The sequence below is a fragment of the Varroa jacobsoni genome, unplaced genomic scaffold, assembly GCF_002532875.2.
Source record: "Varroa jacobsoni isolate VJ856 unplaced genomic scaffold, vjacob_1.0 scaffold_1439, whole genome shotgun sequence".
NCBI lineage: Eukaryota > Metazoa > Arthropoda > Arachnida > Mesostigmata > Varroidae > Varroa > Varroa jacobsoni.
Genome location: NW_019214341.1, coordinates 54,149 through 76,186, shown reverse-complemented (window position 1 = coordinate 76,186; position 22,038 = coordinate 54,149). Strand labels below are relative to the sequence as shown.

General features: G+C 47.6%; 1 protein-coding gene across 4 annotated transcripts in view; it reads left to right on the top strand.

Annotated features, from left to right (window-relative positions):
• The first annotated feature begins 6,149 nt into the window (after window positions 1–6,149).
• LOC111270059 (uncharacterized) overlaps window positions 6,150–22,038 on the top strand; it is a 68,351-nt gene continuing 52,462 nt past the window's right edge. For 2 of the 4 annotated variants that reach the window (XM_086972347.1, XM_022850060.2), the window contains exon 1: window positions 6,150–9,757. The gene's annotated coding sequence lies outside the window, so the exon portion shown is untranslated. The remainder of the gene's footprint in view (window positions 9,758–22,038) is intronic. The other 2 variants (XM_086972348.1, XM_086972346.1) reach the window with 1 other exon arrangement.

The window sequence follows — 22,038 nt, the reverse complement described above, 5'->3', positions numbered from 1 at the left end:
GGTGCCGGCCGCTTGGCTGACACGGCCCGCTCAGCCAAAGCAGCAAGGGTGGCGGTCGCAAACAGACAGACGGCGACCAAGATCGACGCCGAAGAAGAAGACGACAGTGTCAACGACAAAGAACAGCAGTACAAAAAGAGAAAAAACCAGCTTATACTTGCATCTTCTATTTGAACTTTGCCAAGTTCATTTGCCAAGGCAGGGCAGGGCTCCCACTGAAGCCTGCGGACTGTGGCTTTCCTTGGGTGCTTGTCTGTGTCCGTACATGGCAGAGTGGAGCTGTGTGTGTACGTATCTGTGTGGCTGAAAGCTGGCTACCTAAGGAACGACGAGCAAGTGACCCAGTCAAGGAGACAGGGCCAAATGGCTGAGTAGCACGGCACAGTAGAGAAGCAACGAGCCCACGTGTGTGCAAGCGTGCGTAGGCAGTGGTGGGGGCGACAACGGCGAAGACGGCTATGACGCTGGCCATGTGCGTGACCAAATGTGAGTGTCGATGTCCATGGCTTCCTGTCTGTCCGTGGACCGACTCAGGCAAACAGCAGCCTTAACTCTGCTTGGCTCTAGCCAACTCCACCTCGCTCTTCGAGGCGAGGCGGGTCATACAAGGATGAGTCAGCCGGAGCGCCAAGAAAGAGCCGGCATTGTTCGAACGGCGCCAGCAGCAGCAGCAGCTCTGGATGAGCCTCGTATGCTTCATTCAGCTACTCACTTGCTCAGTGGCGACTTCAGCCTTTGCCAATGAATGAAGCATATGAAGGCGCTGAACGAAAGGGAGAGAAGGAAAGAGAAAAAAGGACAAGATCGAGGAAAAGAGGAAGAACGAACGAGGAAGGGAAACCATACGAGCCAACGGAAGGGGACGGCTACAGAAGGAAACACAACGCGGAAGAAAAGCTAGCGAAGAGTAACAAAAAACCAGGCCGTGTACAGTAGCGGTACCGTTGTCGCTGCTGCTGCTGTTTCAGACTTGCAGCTCTAATGATGGTGAAAACTGCCTTTCAACGGACGAGCACTCGAAAGATTAAGAGAAGCAGACCTACAGCTGCCGCCATCACAATCAGGGAAGTTGTGTCTAGACAAAAGGCTACCAAGAAGTGGACATGACAAGCGGGGTGACGGGCGACGAGCCAAGAGCCAAAGCCTTAGGCTGCGGTAGGTGGGAGCATCCAACACGATCTGTCCTAGCAACAGTAGCAAGGGCCCTACTAGTTGTTGTAGTAGCGGCTAATAGTGGTAACAGCGGGCCCGCATCCTGTACCTGTATTTCCATATTGTTTATCAGCATAAACAAGCGAAAGGTGTCGTCATTAGCGGTGAACATCATACCAGCGATGTTATCATGAAAAAAAAAGGTTCTCGACGTGTCCGACCACGAATCTACCAGAAACACGTTAAGTTGCATATTTTAGAAAGACAATTATCGCCGCAATATATAGGGAGCTGGAAAATTTGGGGCGCGAGTGTCAATTATTCGCCGTCTTACGTAAAGATGCCTGCCTGTGGTTCCGGTTTACTTGAAATCTGCAGAGTTACTGCAGATATCTCTCAAGACCTGTTTTTTCATGCGCAGAGGCTTGCAGTGTGCGCTTGTCCATTTTTTATTGTTCCACTGCCGATGGAAGTTGTGCATGGATAGAAGCAGATGCTTGTTGGTCGGCAGCAAGAGAGAGTATTAACCGAGTAACATATATTTACATATAAACAGCTGTATACGAGCACCAACATACGCGCGTGTCTAGAGACATAGCATACACATAGTTTACTGTAGATAGCAAGATCTAAACGGAAAACAATACGGAACATTCAGCAAAACTCATCAACACGCAAGTTCATCTTCCCTCATTTTTTATATTTTCATCCTGCTTCCTACTATACGATGTTACTGTGGTACCGTGGAACTTAGCGGCCAATTCATAGATCTTTAGACAAGATCAATGGATATTCTGCCAGTACCTGATCCCTTTTTGAAGATAAACAGAAATTAACATGACACGCGGCACCTCGACAAAGGCAAAGCTTAACGCCTATGTTGTTTACGGTAGTGGCAATAACCGTAGGAAAGGTGTAGCCATCGTGGTCTGCCAACGAAAAGATATGCATTAGCGATGCCGGTATGAAAAGGTCACTTGCCTCTCTGTTCGACTGGCAGCGAATGTAAGAAAAGCGGCATAAATGCCAAAAAGAGAAAGAATGGACGAATTGACAGCAGCTCGTATGTCGGATTTAGTAGAAGAGGCAAAGGAAGCTGAGCATCGCCTCCAACAAAAGCTACTAAAGCACAAAGTCAACTAGAAGCAGCATGTTATTTACAAGTAGCATCGAGTGCACCACTATTTAGTCTATTTCTCGCTGCATGACTTTTTTGTGTTTTCGAATTGACCTATCATTTCGAATTTCCTAATATTTCGAATTGACCCTAGCAGCGACGCTCTAAAGAGCGTCGCTGCTAGAAAACCAAACGATATCGGGTTAGGGGCAACCTAAAAAAAATAATGTAGGCCTATAATTAACAGAAATAAGTCTAAAAAAACTGAGGAAAAGCTGACCATCAAGGGACGATGCGGAGAAACAAAAAGCTAAAGTAGTACAAAACATTGAAGCCGCGCGGTAAACGCAGCGTAAAGGGAAATCTTCAACAGCCGATATTGACTATCAACGTCGTGGACTAGGTTCGACCAAATGTAATGTCAATGCGCCCTTAACAATTCTCTACAAGCTTCTTCTTTTATCTTCGAAGCACACGCGACGAAGGTTCGCTGCACTACACAATGAGGCAATGCAACAACGCACCGATTTCGGCGTTCTCCTACTATCACTGATTGCAATAGAAGCCTCAACGTGACTTGCTTCTTCCTCAACAGGCCACTCTTTCTGTACTGAGTGACTCAGCCGTCTCACGTCCCTAAGGCTCTGAGTCGCAGTGACTGGATAAACGAACAAGTGAGTGAGTCTGAGCGTGTGTGTGACACAAAGAGAGAGAGAATGGCGGGAGTCATCGACCGAGCTGCGTGGAGTGGGTGGGAGGGAGAGAAAATACCACGAAACCAGTCGCCAAAGTGGAACATGCTATCCCAAAGACAAAAAGAGAGAGACAAAGAAATACGATATGTTGACTGCACAAATCCATCGAAAAGGGAAAACCGGAACGTGTATATATGCTTTTTCGTGTGTGTGTGTGTGTGTAAGAGAGCGCGAGCGAAGCACTGAAAGAGTTGGGCACAACAAAAACGAGTATAACGTAAGCAAACGCACGGAAATGAGACTGGTTGCAAAAGAGCTGACGTGAGTGAAATGTTCCGCGCATCATACTAGTGTGTGTTCAAGTACTCCTGTGGTACCAGCAGGAGTTACGTGCAGCACGAGGAGCAAGGAAATGCGAGAGCGGGGACTTGAGACTAATGTACGCGCCATGGATTGACTACGAGTGGCTAAGAAAGCCACGAAGACGCAACGGCAGGGAAGATAGCGCGAACGAGGACGATAAACAGCAGAGAACTGATATATAAATAGTGACGATATTAATGGAGGATGAAGAGAGCGAGTTAAGTCATTACGAGGTTTCACCAGCAGTTGGAGGAGCACTAGAGTTAAACGATTGCGAATGGACTACTGACGAAATATTGTTTCTTTGGGTTATCTTTTCTAGTGATATGGAATATTTAATAATAAATTGTCGTCGGCACTTACAATAGTCTCCTTTTCATTGAACAGACCCACTGTTTATATTTATTTTTATCCTGGCTTATTTCAGGGTATTCCGCTATTCTGTACCTCGTCACCGTCAATATATATATATATATATACATGATTACTAGCGTAAATCTCCAGACAAGGCAAATATAATCAAACGAGGATCGATTCATCGTCGAGTGGCAGGTAACTTAGGACACCGTCATCGTGCCACGTGGCTACGGAGACCAACGCAGAATTGGCTATGCCCTGATAAATGGACAGATTTTTGAGCGACCCAGCTAGTTAACGAACGATTCCTATCCAGCTGCACGGCTGTAGATTCGCTGAAAAACTTCGCGTACCTACAACAAAACTATTTAACCCAATTTCGTTTTTCGTCACCGTTAGTTTGTTTCACCGCTCAAACGAGTGGTAGTAACCGATAGACGAAAAAACTGTTTCCCTTTATTCTGGTTGTTGTTGGTCACCGTTCAGGTGGACGTATATCCATCAGAATGGCGACTCACCACCACTCGCTAACTTACTACGGTAGCGTGTTTACGTATGAGTCTGTCTCAACTAGCAGAGATTCAGGCACAGTTCGGTGCAGACGGCCACACTAGCTCAGCTCTATTGCCGACCGATACACTGATCGGTGTGTCGATAGCAATGACAGCGCCAACAATAACCGAAGCGACAGCACACAGCGATCCGCACACCCATCGATACACACAGACGGGCACCGAGCATAGACACCAGAAGTCCATACAGAGCATCGGCATACATACACGTGCACATTCAATACAGGCTGGGGACAACGCGTGCATGAATCAAGACGAAATAGAAAAATAACGAAATAGGAAAAAGAGAAAAATACAGAAACGAAGATAGATCAGAAGGCTGTTGGCAATAGAATGTTAGGACACCATCGCTGTTGATTACGGCGATGGGGGCGGCTGAAAGAAAAATCGTGCAGCAACGAGACTAATATATAATAATAATAATAGCGGCAGTGTTCATGAAACTAGATGCACGTATATTTGTCATGGCAGCTGACGGCAGCCGTGAGGTAAACGGACACCAAGCGAACGGCCTATTGCTCGAGACAGGTATGGACAGCTTGCCGGTTTTTGCTCGTTGCGGCGGACTCGCTCTCCCTCTCTCTCTGTTTTTCTTTTTCTAGGTCTTTCACGCAGACGCACACACTCATACACACGCAGACGACACACGCACGCACGCTCTCTCCCTCATATTCTCACCGCACTTTCTCTCTCGCCTCCTCTATTCCGCCGCTATCTCACTTTCTCTCCTTTTGCCTCGCTGTCGCTCGCTTGTCCGTGCTTTTTTTGCGTTCTTCTTCTTTCTCACTACTGAGCAGACGAGTCATGCGTCGGGAGAAAGAATGAGATCATTGCAAGAAAGGGAGATCCTGAAGTGAACCTAGAAGGGAGAGTGAATACGAAACACAAACAGAGAGGTGGAAAGCAAAAGAAAAGGATGGAGAGGGCGGGTGAGCGGCGGTGCTGGCGGCGCCGTCGCCGCCGCCGCTGCTGGTGGTAGTGGCGGGCTGCAGAGCTAGCTATCGGATCCACAGCAGCAACAGCAACCGGGCTGCTGCAGGGTGGCCGGCTGCATGGGCAGACAGCCAAACAGGCAGGGCGAACTGGCAAGAGTGACGATGGTGGAATTGGCATTACCACGGACGGGCAAGCGGCAGCGCCCATACGGCGAGCCAGTCAGTTACGCTGCGTTGCCGCGCCACACTACCGCAAGCAAGTACGCACCCGCGCACACATACACACGGCCCAACAGCCACACATCCGCGCTGCGTAAAGCACAATCAGCCTCAATATGTCTGTGTGCATCGCTCGCTCGCTCGCTCACTCATTCACTTATTCATTTACTCGCTCTCAGTCAGCGGCTCGTGTGCTCGCCCGTCACTCGTCACCATACTCTGTTCAGTGGTTGCTTCTTTGCCTACTCGTTCGGTCGTTCGCTGATTCGTTCACTCCTCCTCGCGTCGTCATCGTAGTCGACGCTTTTCAGTCGTAGGTTGTTCGTATCGCTGCTGTATGATGCCGGCTCTGCTGCCGCTGCTGCTGCCAGTCGTCGTAGCAGTTAACGAACTGCAGCTGAAGCAGTAACTGACGAAGAAAATTGACATACTGGCACACGACTAAACAAAAAACGAAAAGAAATAGTAAAGCAGTGAGCCGATGAGCCAGCGAATCACATGCAGGGACACGGATAAAGACAAAGGAAGAGACCGTGAGAAGAAAACAAAGAAAACAAGCTAGCTAGGTATCGTGCCGACCGATCCACCGACTAACCAGCTAACCGGTCACTCCGTGTAATTCTGTCTGCTCAGCAGCAGCAGCTGCAACTAAGGAAGAGAGTGAGGGGAAACGAAAAAACGAGTGCGAGAGGGAACGAAAAGAAAGAGAGCGAGGGAACACGAAGGAGAGTGAAAGAAAAGAAGCAGCGAGTAAATGAAGCAGGCCTGCGAGCCAGCAGGAGCACTATCGAATGCTCCCGTCACTGCTGCTCTTGCTTCTGTCAGTGGTGTTGATGCTGGTGAGCGTGGATAAGCGTCGGGAGTGAGCTGATGTTGCTGTTGTTGCCGATCACGACGACGACAACAACGACGAAAATACCGATGAGGACGACGAAGACAACGACGACGAAAGCTATTTGCCAGCCACACCAGCATCGAGCAGTATAGTGGTGGCGGTGAAATCATAGCGGTGTTGTTGCTATTGCTCGCAGCGTAGCTAGAGTTAAGCTGACCTGAACTGAGTTGAGCTGAACTGATCTGAACTGTGCCAGTGGGGGCAGCGGCAGCAGCGGCGGCGGCGGCGGCGGCGACAGCAGCAGCAGCAGCAGCAGCAGACGTTGGCAAAGCTTAGCTGACAGGAGAAAGAACGAAAAAGCCATAGAGAGAAGTGTACAGCGTGACAGCGCCACGGCCAACGCGATGAGCGGCGTTGAGGAAGGACATCTATAACTACAAACATCTATAACTACGACTGCTACAGGGAAAAACAGTACGCAGACATCGCTATAACTAGCAGCAGTGGTAGGAGCAGCTCTAGTGGGTGAGGCGGTGGCAGTAACGGCGACAGCAGCAGTGGACGCAGCTGCCGCCGTCGCGTTTGTCGAGGTGATGGCGGTACCCGATGGCTGGTTGTGCTGACGGTGGCTATAGTGGTTCCAGTGGTCTTGCCTGGCAACACAGTCGTGGCTGTGCGTGCGGTGCGTCCCTCATCAGTCTATCGCTGTGTACTGCCACGTTGGGTTGTAGTTGTTGTTGTTGCTGTCGTCGTCGTCGTCTGTGACGCCTGTGCGGGTTGTATGCGTGCGCCCGTCCGTCCGTCCGTCCACTGTGTTGTTCGTGCTGGCTAGAGAAGCAGCGGCGTAAGAAACTCGCGCCTGACGCTCTCGCTAACGACTGCGACGCATCGGCGCCTGTTCTAGCTGAAACGGAATAAGCACCAGCAAGAATTATCAATCGTAACGTAGCCTGGTACAAAGATATTTAGACGATCGCCGCCGCTGCTGCTGCTGCTGATGATGATGATGCTGCTGCTGCTGCTGCTGGTGACGACGATGATGGTGATTGTGGTAGTGGCCTGACCGTCTAACATATACCTCTCTGAAGATGGAGACAGAAAACGCTGTCCAGACGACATCCACAACAAGTAGTCAGAAAGAGCGTTAAGCAACAACATCCGACCGAGAGAAACAGTACAAAGTTTCCAGTTTATACTAAAAAGTGAATACCAAAACTAGTTGGAGGTTGACAATAATAATCAACGTTGTAGCAGTTGCCGTGGACAGAGGCAAACGGAACCGTATACCATGAAATCGTACGTCGAATTGTTGAGACAATTGCAGACAGCGAACTGTATCTCTATCTACAATCGCTACCACTCATGAACCACTATCACGATAGTTGTACCGGTCAGCTGTAGTAAAAAAGCAGTTCGCGGCAAACTCGGCTGGCAAGAGGGCACAGGAGTCGAACCAGCGAACTAACAACAATCAAAAGGTAGCAACAGAATTGTTGCAATTGTTGTCCCGTTTGGCCCTGCAAAATCTGTCGTCGCCGCAGCCGGCGGCTAAACCGTGAGGAGCTGCTGCGTTCGTACTGCTGTTGCGCGAAAATTCGGATGAAACCAACGACAAACAGTCGAACGAACAAACGGCCAAGAAGTACCACCCAAACGCGCTGCCGTTCTGGTCAGTCAACAGCGTATTGAGGCCTGCCGGCCCTATAGTCTGTTGCCTGTGCCTGTGTATGAGTAACAACGCAGTAGTGGCAGTGTGACGCGGTTCGTGGAAACGCGACAGCAGCAACAGCCACGGCAAAGCCAAACCAGCAAGAAGCGGCCAACCATTCAGTCGCCATTGAAGCAAGCAAGTTTCGGCCAGTTAACACCGTCGCTCGCTATCCCTATTTGTGTGAATCCCCGTAGCCGGGTATCCGTGCAGATTGCCACGGCGAAGTTGTGTGCGAACAGCTGTGTAAGTCTGTGACGATGGCTATGTATGTTACTACTGCTATTAGCAGATAGCGCCATAGTCACAGGCCTCTGGTCCTCTGTAGCAGACGTCGCGGCGGTAGTAAGGGACGTAGACGTTTTCAGAAACGGACAGGGACAGAAAGGTTGCGTATTGTATAGTATCGCCAGTGTGCTAACCCTGGAATCAGCCAGCTCTAGTTACCGACATTAGCTGGCGGATCGGCTGAACTAGACCGATGGGACAGCTGAATTTCAGAGGTATATAGCCAGGCCCAGGAAAAAATCGGCTTCGGTGTAGGTCGTCGAAAAACTGTGGAGTTGAGAACGCCTTAACCGGGAAAGAGATCTGTAGGAAAAATCCCTAGGTAGTCCTAGGGGAAGATTCACGGTGGCGGGCAGAGAGCGCCTGCAGGAGAAATATCCTCGAGTGAGGTCATACTGTACAACTGTGTGCATTTGTGCAAGTTTGTTCGCAGACAACACTTCGGAACGGAAAGCGAAATTTATCAACAAGAAGCAGAGTGTCAGCCATCGAATCAGCGCGCTAACGAGGTCGTACGCCCTAGAATTTCATACAGTTCGAATTCTACGCTTAGCGACAATTGCATATATTGAATCTACTTACGATTGAAAGCCGTAACAGCAACAGCAGAACCAACAATCACCAGCCGATAAGCCACGAATCGGTCACATCGTTCGTCGGCAAGAGTGAGACAGAAAAAAGGACAAGGCAGAAGAAATTCGTCGTGTTGATGCGTTTTCGAGCATTGCTCATATGCCAGTATTGCGAGAAGGGATCTGTAGTGCAAATCGCTGTCAATAATATGTTCTACAATCTACAAGACATCATTGTTGCTATTGCTGGGATCGCTCGATTTCATTAGAACTTCCCGCCTGCTTGATCAATGTACCCCGGCCAGGTAACTGGCAGTTCATTCAAATCAAGATCATAACAACAGCATTAAAGAAGAAATTTAAAAAAATAAACGAAAAGATTGGCGCAAGGTGAAATTCACGTGGCGTCAGGCAGTAAACATTTTCGAGGGAAAACACAAACACATCTTTAGCGACGCCTAATTGGCCCATCCAATCGGTCAACCTGTAATTAGCGTTTTCTTGCAAGTTTTTTTATACATGTGAGTGACACTTTACCGTAATGTCAAGTGGGGCATAAACGATGCGCTGCGCTTATCTCTCGTGAGCGCCCAGACCATTTTCAAGGTTGACTCTAGCCATGTTCTCGACACCGAACCTCCGAAATATCTATACAAAAAAAGATTATGCGCGACTGTGAGTAGATGGAGGAGATACACGAAGCATAAGAATTCATCGTTGCTATTGTGCTCGTTGGAAAAGTAAAAAGTGTCTTGGTTCGTGGCGCTGGATGGTATATCGTTTACTGTGTTTTTCGGAAAGAACGAAAATAACACGAAGTATAGAATAAACATATATAAAACAATAACGGCGACAGCAAAAGAACAACGACAGCAATAACAACAACTGGATGATGCAAATCTCTACTAGTTTAGGCACATCGATACCGTCGGCCTGCTTTTAAGGTTAGTCTGTTCTGTTAAACGACCGAGTCGTTTGGTGGACTGGTAATTTTATTTATAGTTTAGTTAGAAGGTGATAAGTGTAGGGAAAGGTTCGCGTTTTTTATAGGAAATTATTGGACTATTGTTTGCGCATTTGGTGCCCACAAATATATTGCTATTACTATGGAATTGTTAGTTTACGGCTGCTATTATGATCGATAGAATCCCGGCCGTGCTGCAGGTTGTCGGTAGCTCGCTTTGACCTTTCCTTTTAGCAAATATCGTATTCGAATATGTACATACTCGACTAGGAACTAACAGATCTTACTAAACGAAACGTGCAACCGTAGTCATTGATTACTGGTGCGCTTAACTTACCGCCACTTACTCGTCCATGGGGGTCTTTACAATCACATTAATCGTGATGGAATAGATAGAGATTTTGCAATTGCAACCTTGGGTTAGGTTGTAGTCGCGAATGCTTTCCGCAATGCATCGGAAAATTGCATCGTATATCTGGTGAAACACGAAATTTTTTTTATACAGACTGAAACACCTGAGAACTAGGCCCTTCAATGCACTGGGCAATAATGAATGCGGTGCGGGGAATATGATATTGGCAGGGAGGGTATTGAAAAAGGTTGATTAATTTGAAAAAAATCACACAGTCTCAGCCGTGGCTCAACCGAAAAATTTCGTGAGCGTCAATTTTGAGCCCTTTGGACTTACTTGGCCGACGATTCTGTTAAGTCTTCTACGAGCGCAAGCCCCAAGAATTAAACCAATTATGATAGACGTATTTCTACTTTGCCATTGTCTACCTCCGTCGTTTGTAAAGTGACTATATAGTATATTGTGGTTATGTGGCCACGATATCAGCACACGATCACCAGCATGGCTATTGGAAACGCTGGATAACAACTGGTCACGGAAGCGCTAACCAGTGGCACCTGCGCATATTTGCAGTAGGCACGGTCTATAAGACAGTACATGTGATTTTTTTTAATGAACAGCGTTAAAATCTATTAAAACTAAGCACGAGATAGGGAAAAGAACACGGCGAAGAGGGAAACAAATTACCGTGATTCTATTATTAGTGCATGTTTTCCTCGCCGACTCGAAGTCTAGGTTTGGACAGTCTGAATGTTCTCGCACGAGTAGCATTTAAATCTGCGTTGTGCTTGTTCTTTCTCTAATAGGCTTAATATTTTCTATTTAGCTTCCTTTCCTGTTGAGTGATCTGTAACAAGCTTGCTAGCATTGACCATGACCATGACCGCGATAATTTTGACAACACGCAGCAAGCAAGTTGGAACTGCAAATATATACTTGGAAGTTGAGAGCGCAATGAGCGGTGTTTAGTAAGGGAAGTCTTTTCTGTATTGATGGAACTGATCAGGGGTGCTGTATGGCAATCGCAAAATTTACTCATCTCACACATTTTGAATGAGACACACAATGTAAACACAATGGGTATGTCTATAGTATACTGTATTCCAAGGAAAAACGCGCCGTCAAAGTCAGCAGATATCTTTGATTTTGCCTTCGACCATCTTCGTATTTTTGCTACGGTCGCTTCTCCTTTCTCTTGGCATCCCAGATAGATGTAACCTCCCGCACAGTACGCTAACGCGGTGAAGTCACGATGCCCGGATTGTCGCCCATACAGCGAACATATCACTAGCCGTAGCTGCCATACGACTGACATCTTACGTGTCTCCTCGGCTCAGTCCGAGACCCAGTTCGCGATCGATGGGGCTTCGTTTCTAGCTCAGACTGCCCATCTAGCGTCGCGCCTATCTCCCCCTGTTGAATCGCTACGTCCATTCGACTACCGCTCACATCGTCACCACGGCCGAGAGAGTTTGTAGTGAACCGTCACATAGCCTGCTTCCATCGTTCAGTCTATCCCGTACACGAGTAGCCGCAAGGGACTGTGCCTCAGAACACGGGAAAGTCTCCTCCGTGACACAGCTCCCTCTGAGCCATCTTTGCTTCGTTTCTTAAGCGGTTACCCTCCTCGCCAACGATCCGCGTCAACGATGTTGTGGTCCTCTATAGGGTAGGCGTCTTTGAGCGACACGACTTACCGCTGGCCGTTCTTATTCGAACTCCCTGTGCTCGTCTAGAGGCGATTGTCTGCCATGGCTAGTGATGCTTCTACAGCCGACGCCTTCATACACTCTGCGATGAATGCAGTAAATATTCTCTGCCTCCCGGCCCTTACATGTACCCCACAATATTGTCTATGAGCGACCTCACGGCAGTGACGACGAACGAATGAGCCACCGCCAGCGTCCAGTCTCATGCTTTGTTCTATAACACAGGAGTAAACTCTACTACCCATAACATAGATTGGAAGAGAAGGAAGGGATGAGGGGACGAGTGGGGTATGAAAGAGGGGGCAGAGAGGTTTCGTCATATCACACAGCCTTTGGCGGGGTGGATAGTGGATTGAAAATACGGGACAGCAGTGTGTTGCTTGGCCTACTTGGGTGGGAGGTTTCGCAGGGCCTAGCGGCATTGAGTGTGGTTAGAACAGTCCTCTTTGCTGGTGGTTGATATACATAAAATGCCAGCTCATTGAGGAAGGCAGGGGAATAACCACGAAGCATAGGGGAAGAGAGGAAAAGAAGATTCTAGAGAGAAATACACAGTAGATCTGGGTAGAGAAAAGAGAAGCCGAGTGAGCGGCAAATCGTACATGTATCGTATATACAGAGAGATACAAAGAAAGGAAAATGGGCTTCTGGAACAGGCGCGGCCTAGGACAGCCAGCCAGCCAACCAGACAGGAAGACTCACTGGCTCGCGCGATGACGACGACTCTCTCGACCGAGTTGTGGGTGCGAGTATGCACGGGTGCACAGTTTCCGCCTGCTACTACTACTACTACTACTGCTGCTGCTGCCGTTGTTATGAGTTCTCTCACAGCGATGAGTCGATCCCGGCCAACAGTTGTTGTTGAGTGTTCTTGTACCAACTATTCAGATTAAGACTTACCAGAGCTGTACGATTTTCCACAAGAGCAGAATCAGCTGCAGATGTTGATTTTTCGTCTACTTATGTGGCCTGCTGTTGATCTGACATCACAGTGGCTGCGAAAAAAACAGAAGTTTGGGACATCAAATTGTGTTCAGCTGAGGAAATCGACACGACGAACACGATGAAGTATTGCTTGTTTAATATTTAAACAGAAAAGTAATTTCCAACGAAGCACTTAACATAGTAAAACTTATGCCAATACAATGGGTGCACGTTCTATCCGAACAGTTTACCTAAACTAGCTTCTTTCCTGTGTTCCATTATGGTGAGTATTATGAGCGTTATTAATTACAACATCAATGCGTGAGTTGAATAAATTCTATAGAAAGCTCACTCTGTTAAATGGATAGAATATTGGTACACGTACATATGTTTTTCTAAACATCACTTGTTTTTTATCTACAAGTGTACAGTGTTAAATATGAAGATCTCAAAAGAACGAAGACGACAGATATTTAGCTGTGCAAGAATCTGCCATCTACGTTTTTCTTGTCCTCGTTAGAGCTTGAATTAGCGTTGGCGCATTGCACAGCTGCTGCAGAGGTTCCGTATGCAGCGAAATGAAAACATTTGTGCTGCTTTCAAGCAGGACAACTATGACTGGACCGTTTCTTAAATGTCGTCCTAGGGCACTTTCATGGTTGTTTCTTACATTCATCCCACTGTGCACCCTGTAGCTGTACCTTAAAGATGTTGTATTATATTGTAGCCTTACAGAAGGGATCCTAAAAGGCAGAAGGATGAAGCACAGAGAAAAAGTCTTGAGGATGTCGGAATCGTTGCTCTAGGGCCTTTTCGCCTCCTTTTTGACTGCGATGCCCCGTTTTACGTCTGTTACCACGTTCACTGTGGGACAACAATTCATTAGGAGAGAATAAACGAAAACCCACACGTTTGTACGACCATTGTTGGATTGCTACATTTTTAACGCATCGGCCATTGGTGTTATTTCTACAATTCTTCAGTTCTTTCTTCCGCGCCTGTTTGTGACAACGTTTATGGCGATTGCCTGTGTGTGTGTGTGTGTAATTGTGTCTATTTGTGTATGTTTGTGCGTGGTGATCTATATGGGTAGTGCACCACAGACGCTTCACGCGGCGAGCGTAGCCGTGGACTGCAACGGTATATGGCGGTAGACTGAGCTGTACAACGTTACAGGAGCTAACGAGGCATTGAACGCTTCAGGGATTCGGCTGTTCATTTGCTGCCGCACTTCTGGCAATTGAGGCAATTGATTATTAAGCTGCAGTCACTGTCGATCATAGAGGTTATTATGCAAGCCGTCTAGGTTTCTATAGAAGATGACAGTCCCTCGTTGAGGCACGAAATATGTCTTAGCGTTCGACTATAGTTAAGTTAACAGTAGAACCTATTGGGAAAGATCGAGTCATAATATAAACGGTCAGATGGTTCCAACCCAAAGCTAGTTCGTAATATGGACAAAAGCTAATAATGTAGGTGTCACGTCAGCTGACCATGGTTGAGTTCCATAGTTTTAGTGCAATTAGTTTGAGACCGTGACACTGGCAGTGCAAAGAATAGTCAGTCGTAGAGGGCACTTATATTGGTAGTCACCAGCATATATATAAAATGTAATATCATATGGTAACTTAATCAAAGTAAGATACTAAAGAACTAGCCGGCAGCATTCAACCGCCCTCATAACGTTTGATTTTTATCGAATTTTTTTTTACATCTGAAACATCCATAATTCGAATGGGTCTGCCCTATTTGTCATTATCCCATGGCGAATTCTAGCTAGCTTTACTTCTGGTGCTATCTCAGCTCTAAAGTTTTCTAGATTTTAGGCCCGGTTCTGCCTCTAGAGCTTGTATCAGACCATTCATGGTTACCACCAATATGAAACGGGTCAAATGGCCATGTCCGGTCTTGGACCTAGATTAACTTACTAAGCGCAGTTGAACTTAGTAGATGAACACTTGATTGCTAAATCATCACAGGATCTACACTGTTGCTGCGCTGTTTTGAAGCAGTTTTTCGGTACGGCAAGATGGAACAAGTAGTTCTTTGAACAGCTATGTCGGCATCAGCGCTATTGTCATGATGATCAGCCCAGCAGCAGAGTCGCTCACTGTCACTGGTACCCCCTTTTTGTCACTGTCTTTTTTAGCGGAGCTCCGGTCCTCCATCAACAGCGATAGTCGCGGATCCGGTTAATTTGCTCAGTCTCACAGTAACGATATGCATTATCTACATTATGTATATTCGTTTGGCCGTCCACTACTGCACCAGTGTTGGCATCGCCGACTTGGTCCTTCTCGTTGTTGTTGTTGTCCGCCCTTGTTCCTTTTTCCTCTTCAATCCCGCGTAGAGTCGCATAGAACAGGCGCTAGCGAATGCTGGCTATGCCCGTGGCATCTGTTCGTCGAACGAGCATCGTTTCGGTCGTTGACGACCAACGACGCCGTTTTCTCCACAACGGCCTCGTTGATCGCTCGCAATACTGACAGCGTCATCCGGCGGCAAGAGCAGCGCGACGTCCTCAAGGAGCATAAGAACGCTACAGACGCAACGACGCCACCACAGTGATGACGCCAATTGTACAACGGTTACAGTAATCAGTGCAGCTAACCTATACAGGCACACTACTACGGTCACTTAGAACGCTAGCGTACACGCAGCAGAATACGAACATGCAGTCAGCTCTAGACTCATATGGGTATTCTCGCCGAGTCATGGGGTCAGCCATAGAGAAATGCGGAGACACTGAGGCGTACCGAAAGGAAGCAAAGCTACTGCCTCGTGGCAGAGCAACATCATTATATAGGATCGAACGCAAGCTATGGCAGAATTTTGGCTGTTTAGCCAACCAGTTTTCCTAGAAGGACCCTGCTCCAGTAGCAAGAACAAACAGGTGGTATTTAGGCCAGGGCTACAGATTCGATGAGAATAACGGACGGTTTTACACTAGATTAGTTGAACCTATTTCGTTATTAAGTGCTCTAACATTAGAAGTAGGGGAACACGTTATCACTAATCTATCACAGGGGCAGATATAATGAGATTGAAAAAAACGGTAGATAAAGACAGTGCAAAAGAGAGAAATGGCGGAAAAAATCGTCAAGAAGAATAAACTGTTTATTAAGGGACAAGAAAAGCAGACGGAAAGTGCTGGATAATAAAAAGATCCTTGTAGAACGCCATTGTGACACACTGAGAAAAACAACAACAAGATAAAAGAAAAAAGATAAAAGAGAATTGGGTAGCAATAAGAGCTATCCTTACTAGGGGCAGGGTTGCTTACTCAGCTCGACCCATAATGAGACCCTTACTGTTGTATCATATATATATATATATATACACGTGTAATGTATAAATATGTGAACCCTATCATTTGTATTTCGGCCGGCGCTCGAAGATTAGCCCGCTTTATGATTTTCACCTCGGCTGCAATTGCAGTTACGTTGCAAACCTGGCGTTACCCTTTTCCCCAATCTAGTGGTAGTGTTGTTTTTGTCATGAGAAGCGCCTATGCCCCTACTTGTATTATGTCTTTATTGATACGCGAAAGCTCCCTAGGCTGCAGTTCGTTCTGCTATAATCTCATGCGATTTTTTCTTTTAGTCTAATTCCTTCCCAAAATGTTGGGTCGTTCTTTTGCATACGAAAAGTCCATGACGCCAATAAAGACGCCGTTTTCGACAATAGGCCAGCTTCTGTCGCGGCAGCTGTTGGTATTGCTGTTACGTCGGCCAAACATAGGTAGTCTGATCCATCGATCCGGACGACGATGACTGGAATCGCTGTTGCCTATTTCACTGATGCCTCTACAGCTGTTGCTGCCGCCCCAGTCCCCACTCTGACGAACAGCTAATGGTGATAGGCCAACAGGCAGCAGGCCCCGCCACATCTAACAAGAACAGTCTGATCGCCATCGCAAGAGCAACGAGAATAGACTACCTCTGCTTCAACGACGGTCATCCCTGGCAATAGCGTCGCTCACTCGTTTGCTTGCTTCTATGCGCGTTCGTGTGATGTGGTCTTCTCTGTTGTGGCCATGTATGTGTGTTTATGCCTTTCGATGGCTAAGCGCCAGCAGCCGTTCGTTCCATATGTGTGCTTCCCGTGCCAGCCACGCTTGCTGTCGAGTAGTTGAGCCAATGGTGGGGATGACCGCAGCTATCACAGATCATCGTCATCGTCAACATCAACATCATCGACAACAACAACAACAACAACAACAGCAGCAGCAGCAGTAGTAACAGCTTTAACAGGAGTCACTCACTCATTCTGTTGTGCCATGCTTTTCAACTGTGCCAATACTGCTTGCCGCTGCTATTATTGTTGTTGTTGTTAATAATGATCGTGGTAGTGACACCGATGGCGTCAGCTACAGATTCTGCTGCGGCAATCCGTTCGTCGATTTACTTGTTCGCCTGCTTGGTCTCCCGCTCGGTCGCTTACTCGTTGTCAGTCATCGTTACTATGAGCGGTACGGGCGTCCGTGCTAGCTAGCTACCAACCTCCAGAGACAGGCAACTACGATGCTTTCGTCGTTGTCGTCGTCGCCGCTAAACGCAATCGTCATCCGTCCATATCGGCAATGCGTCGTATCGTAGCGTTGCTTTGGCCTGGACGAACAGAGGTCGTTGGGGGGTGGCAGGGGAGCGTTAAGGCATGAAACAGCCAACCCATGTCGCTATGCGACAACGCTACTGGCACAAAACGGCACAGCCCTCAGAAACAAACGATAACGAAGAAAGAGAAGAAGTAGTTAACAGTGATGGCCACTGCAGGGTCGCCACGGATAATACGGCTCAAGGAATGAATGCAGTGCAAGGCGACTTTTTCAAAGCTCGAGTTCCAGAGACAATGACGAAACTAGCGAGGGGAGCCGTAATAGCAGCGGCACGAGTAGTCCCAGAAAAACGCCAGGTATAACCTTGGCCGCGAGTTTTTTGTATGGCGAATTAATCTCATAATGTTGATCGCATAATGTATTAGTGATGATTGCTTTGGTTTGGGGTATCTATAGTATATATATACAAATGTACATATACATTGCGTATCTTTAGACAAGTATTCTTGGATTGTAGTGTCCCCCCCCCAGATCAATCAGTAGGCGAAATGACGCCGACCTCTATCACCCACTAACAAACAAGCAACGCCGCGTCATAGGCGAGCAGCCTATGATGCGGTGTTATATGTCGTCGAGTCGAACTAATGCTGATAAGTTGAGCAGCATTCCGACCAGTTTGCCAACCCAGATTAGTTTGTTTCCCATTATCTCCTCCGTCCGTATACTTTAGCTCGATACGCTTCCAGGTGCTAACCAGCGGATTAGCAGAAGTAGCGGCCTTTCCAATCGAACAACCGTTGTGTTAGGCGATCAACGATCAACCAGTCAGCGACATTGTCGTGATTATTCGAGTCTCAGTAGCAGCACTTGTAACAATCCAATCAACAAGGAGAATGGCAACTGGCGTAGATGTAGTTATAGTAAGTTATGCTTGCGTCGTGCGGTTCTTCTCGCTTGGTCTTGCCGTTGCCCTTTCCCTATCTCCTTTGTCGCTCCTCCATCTAATTTTTCCCTCCCACTCAGGTTTTTTCCTTCGGGTTTGTCGTCTTTGCGATTCGATCTTTTCCCGAATGTCCCTCCAGTTGCTGTACTTTTCCTTCGTCTTTTTCTCTTCTAGTTCGCTGTCCCTATCCTATTCCCGTTTTTCTATTTCGTCTTCGTTTTATTTTTCGTTTTTTCCCCCTAGTTTCTCTCGCCCTGTCTCGTCGTTCGTTTCGCTGCTACCACCGCCGTCATCGTCTTTATCCACACGTTGTTTTCGTCCGCATTCTCTACCACCATGATAGGGTGCTCGGTCCGGCCCGCATACGTCCTATTCTCGCATTGAATACTCAGACACGACTTCGCTAGATCTGTTTCGATATCTTGTGGACGCCGGATCGCTGTGTGGTTGTCCTACGGCGGTAGCTTCTTATTTCTGTTCTGTTTCGGTGACGACGGCGAATGCGGCAGGCCGACAGACCGACCGACCGACCGACCGACCGACGGACAGACAGACCGGCCGACAGCCCGAGCAGTTCCAGCGTTACCGCCCCGGTGCTATTTGGCTGTTATTCGCCGCCGACTTACTTGTTGTTGGCTGACTACCGCGTCAAGAAAAGCTATTGCTGTAACTATTACCTTCGCAGCTGCTGCTGCTGCTGCTGGCAAACTCTGTCGTGCTTGCGGCGACTAGAGCTACTATAGGCATCATCGGCTCGTCATCATCATCATCATCCTCAATTTAAACTGCCGCCGCTGCTGCTGCTGCTGCAGTTCTAACATGGTTCCGGCAGCATCCTGCAACTTTCGGCAGTTGTTCGTTGGTCTTTGTCGTGGCCTGCTTGATTCCTCTTTTCGTTCAGTATTCCATTTATTTGGCAGTTACATAGAGTGGGGCCGGTATCGTCGTTGTTGCTGTTATTGTTGTCGTCATGGCAATTGTCTAATATTGCTCATTGCTCGTCGTTGTTCTTTCACATCGTCCTCCAGCAGCGAGGCAAAGATAATGAGTGTGGTGATGGTGGTGGGACGGCCGTAGTCGCCGTGAAGAAGGCCCTAGCGGCCGATCAGCGGCCAGCGAATGTACACGACATCAACAACCTGAACGGCGACGCGAGGCGAAAAGCCAAGCATGAAGCCAAGACGGCCATCGGCCCGGATCCCTCCTGTTTGGAGGGTAGAGGACTATTCTATGTGCTTTGTTGGCTTTCTCTCCCGTACGTGTGTCCATAACTGCATATAGAACTGCCATTTGTAGGTGAGTGTATGTCTGTGTGCGCGCGCGTATACCGAGGGATGAGTATCATAAACAAATCGATAAGTACTGTGTGTAATTCTGCGTGGTCGTATTTGCAACGCAGCCCGATTCCGATTACGTATTGCAAGTCCCTATTAGGTATCGTGAACTCTATAGCATTTCGGCTTTCGTTTTTTGTCCAGCTGTCTGTCGGTCTATCTGTTCTAGTTCGAATATAACCAAGCCCAACTGGTAATCGAAGCTAGACTAGCTAGCACGAAATGGCAAGCCACATACAACCCACTGACAGGGTCGTCACAGCGCAATGATCGTCGATGATGATAACAGCAACTGGCGGCAGCTGCAGCGACAACTGTCGACAGCTGCATCGGTCGAAATATTAAGCAAACGTTATGCTGTGCGATGTATGCAGTAGGGGCTACTGAAAAATTCGCCCTCTTTTTGTTGGGCCGTCGCAGCGGTTCTCCGAAAAGAAGGTTTGAAGCAACGGAAAGCAGAGATATGGACGAGAACACCCACATACACACACACACACACACACAGAGATACACGCGCGCTGGGTTATCACACATAGCCAATGCGTAGACGAACAGCACAGGAAATTTTTAGGCAAAGCAAGTCAACAGGACTCACGCGAGATATTCTATTAAGAGACACAATAGCGTATATTGTCATGAACTCAGTCGATGGCGACTACCATAGAACAACGGGGGGTTAAATACACATCAAAACAATCGATGAAGATAGAAATGGAAGAAAAGTACGTAAAGGCATACAACGTAGTAGCCTGCCGCTTTTGCTGTGCAAAACAATCGTATATGAGCAACGTCTATCTCTGGTAGAAGCAGTTGTTAGAGATTTGAGAAAACAATGATGCCAATATAAGTAACAGTAACGTCTGGTAAGACCGTTAGGTAAGTGGTATTTCAGACGACTATTTTTTGTCAGTGTGAAATGAAGTGTGTTTACGTCCGGATTCGAATGTAGACCAAGTCACATGTTTCTCTTCTAATTAAGTACGTTTTTACGCGGGACGTCTCTTGAACCCTACATGCTTCTATCTTTACTCGGCAGAGAGCAGCTCTAGTTGAGACAGTTACGGTCGGCTTATGTTATCCAGCCCAAGGCAGCACTGCCATTGAATCTCTTTAGTAGTGATTTAAGTAACGAATTTGATCATTGTGAGCGGCGTTGCTGTGCTGTTAGACGGTGCAGAGGCGTGTTGTTTGTTATTGGGCTTGATATATTAATCGCCACTTGATTTTCAATTGCTGGTACTTCGGAAAAATCGACAGGTACATGAAGAGGGGGGCAGCAAATTCTAGAATTACCTTCCTCGTTTCTCATCCCTCGACTCGTTTCTATACATGCGGCCTGAGTAATTCCGCCCTTAGTGCAGACCCGGCAAGCTCTCTTCGTTGATAATATTTCACTGGGGTATCTTTGCATCCTCTCTCTCTCTCTCCTCCCTCTCTCTCTCACGCGTGTGTGCTCCCCGTCTTTGGTTCTCCTGTTTTTCGTTAGTTAAAAGAGACTTCTCGATATTCGACTATTTTTCTACATTCACTATCCAGTCTTTTATGCTTCCGTAGTGTTTAGATCAGTTGGCTTTAACTAGCTTTCCTTTACACATTACGTGCTGCTTGGTTAGGCCCTGCATTTGTTCTATTATCTGTTTTCCTTTCTGTCGCTTCCTGTTTTTTCTCCGAGCGCTGCGCTTTCTTCGTCCGTCTGCCCCGCTTGTTATTCGGCGTGTCGTTGTATGCCTACTCTGTAGCGACGAGGACACGCTGCTAAATCCATTCGCACTGTTCACCGCCAGCACTTTTTTCTTTTTATTTCGATGAAGTTCGTATCGCTCGGTAGCCTCGTGGAACGCGGCATTCGACATGGCCACAATCACCACCGTCACCCCATCTGCCGCGACTGCCGCTCTGGGTTACTACGCGGGCTGCGATTAACCCAGCCGACTGTCACTCACTCGCTTCTCGGTTGTGTAGTGTGTATTTTACTATGTATTTTTGTTCTCTGTTTTTGCTGTGTACAGAATCGGTCCGAGCGGTTATGAGCGGCCCACCGCGAGATGTTATTGCTTGTATAGACCGATGTTTCTTGCGTGTGCGCTATGCTGGCGTTTCGTTTGTCACGTCCATCGTCGTTCCGTGGCCAGTCTGTCCGTCTCCATCTGCGTTTATGGGTTCGTCGTTTAGTCTGTTGCTGTTGTTCACTGATTGCTGCTCGCTCACAGTTACCATTCGCTGTGCGGGTGCGGCAGCAAAGCCCCGTCGAGTCATGCGGCGACTACGGCGATCGGCTAGTGAGCCAGTCATCCAGTTACCACCTATTCACAAAAGGCAGTTGGGTAACAACAGGAGGCAACGAGAAGACATGAGGGGAGGCAATCGACGTATTAGTGGCGGCAAAGCAGCAGCCAAAATAGCGCCCTGCGCTAATATCCCTCAGTTCTCCGACGAGAATT